Source organism: Crocodylus porosus, unplaced genomic scaffold (assembly GCF_001723895.1).
Source record: "Crocodylus porosus isolate Cpor-Errol unplaced genomic scaffold, CroPor_comp1, whole genome shotgun sequence".
Taxonomy (NCBI): domain Eukaryota; kingdom Metazoa; phylum Chordata; order Crocodylia; family Crocodylidae; genus Crocodylus; species Crocodylus porosus.
In genome coordinates, this window is record NW_017728947.1 from 107826157 (window position 1) to 107828478 (window position 2322).

The following is a 2322-nucleotide window of genomic DNA, read 5'->3' on the forward strand; positions in this document are numbered from 1 at the left end:
TGCTCTTTCCTGCCAAGGCAGGGGGTCGGACTAGATGATCTACCTAGGTCCCTTCCGACTCTAGCTACTATGAAACTATGAAACTATGTGTCTGTGTTAAGGTGCACTCTTACTGGCACCGGGGCCTCTACGTGACACAGTAGTGTGGCCCAATGAGGTCTCCTCCTCCCCTACAGCCTCACTCCGGTTCACCACTTTAAATAGCCACAGGTAATAACTTAGTAAGCAGCACAGTAGCACCAGCAGCATCTCAGGCAGCCAAGCAGTCACAGTCAATATGACAGCAGTCCTTCCCCTCTCTTCCCCCACCCTCTCCTTACTTTCTGTTTCCCTGTAGGCAAGCCCAGCTTCAGCTTTCAAACTTAAAACATTTTGAAACTTTCAAAACATTTTGACTGCCCCCATTTTGTTTTGAGGCTGTTTTGAAGCCCTTCATTTCATTTTGATTTTGCTGTTTCAAGCTTGAAGTGAATTGAAGCATTATCGAAACGAAACAGCCAGCAAAATTTCACACAGCCCTACTACATACTACTTTCTAACTATGACGTTGATTAAGTACTGAAACAGATCACCTGGACAGACTAATTTCTGTCATTGGAAGCCTTTAAATGCAGGTTGGGCAGACATTTGGGATGGTTTAGGATGATCCTGCCGGGGGGGGGGGTTGGTCTAGAGGACCTCCTGAGACCCCCTTCCAGCCCTTTATATTGAAATCTCTTTGCACCAAATTCTGCCTTAACCTTATTTCCACACAGTGTGCTGTGCACAATAGCCAATTTGCACACGGGCAGTGATTTGTTGTAAATTTGCAGTTTTCACAGCAGTTTGTTCTTTGGGGTGAGGATGGTAAAGTGGCATAGACTGGGAGCAGAGGCTGAAAGGAGGAACCCGAGTGCCACTGTTGCTGTGGTCCCTGGCTGATCTTAGCTCCCTACACAGCTACTCCCTGAAGCATGGGGCAGGAACAACTTTTGGGCTCCCTGGCCTTGGGTTGGCTGGGGACAGTGGGTAGCTGTGGCAGCCCATGTGTTTCTTCTTATAGCGCCTCCTCCCTGCATCCAACAGGGATTCCCTAGGGGAAGCAGCAGGGAGCAGGCACTGGAAAGAGGATTGTGTATGTCACTACCGCTGCTGTCCCCAGCTGAGCCTGGCACCCTGGTGGCAAAAGAGGGGTGTGCCCACACTACTGCACCTCCCTGGATTCACCCCTGCCTGCTCCACAGTAAATGGCCTTGTTCAGGCTCCTGCCCTGTGGTAGGTGGATGCTAAAACTTGCTAACTTGGCCATTCAAGGCTAAGGTACAATGGTTTAGCTTCTGCTTACCACAGAATACGAGTGCACACACAGGAGTTACTATAAATACTGATACACCATACAGCCTCACCTCCTTTTACCTCATGGTAATTTATCTCTGCATCCAAGGCCTTTAAACACTATAATGGCTCTCCTCAAACCCTTTTGAGGCGAGAGATGTTGTAACTAAGCCAGTATTATGATGCAGCATGATCAAGTAATATAGACACTAGGCAATTCTACCTATCACTGTGCCCAGGTAACCTCCAAGCTTCATATGCACTCTGTATTTTTGCCTCTAGATCAGAGTATAGCTCCATTTATCTCAATGCTCAACATTAGTCCCCTGGACAAAGATTGTTTAGGGGCAAATCCTGACTTGGCTCTCTCTCAGGAAGTATTGCACAACTCACTCAAGCTTTGCATGGGGACTATGAATGATACCCATAGGCCCTAAGGATACCAAGAGCAGTATAATTGGTACAAAATTATTATCATGGAAAATCGGTCTCAGGCATCACAGTGTGCACACTGCTGTTTGTATTTTTACACACACACACGCATGCATGCATGCACGCACTATGAATTGAACAAATAAGGATCACTCTATCAGTCCTATAACTACTCTTGTACTGTTTTTGCCCCTCTTGTGCCCTTCTCATTAGCACAACACAGGGGTAGCATAATCATGTGGAGAGAGTACAGGATGGGACCGTGGATATCTGGGTTCGATTCCATTTCTGCCAGAAAGTTGCAGTGAGACCTCAGGCAAGCTGCTTCACATCTCTGTGCCCTTCTTTCCATTATAACCTTTTCTCAAATTAGATTGTGTGCGCACGGGTCAAGTCCCGGAGGACTGGAAAAGGGCAAATGTGGTTCCCATTTTCAAGAAGGGGAGGAAGGAGGACCCAGGCAACTATAGGCCAGTCAGTCTCACCTCCATCCTTGGCAAAATCTTTGAAAAAATCATCAAGGCTCACATTTGTGAGAGCCCGGCAGGACAAATTATGCTGAGGGGAAACCAGCAC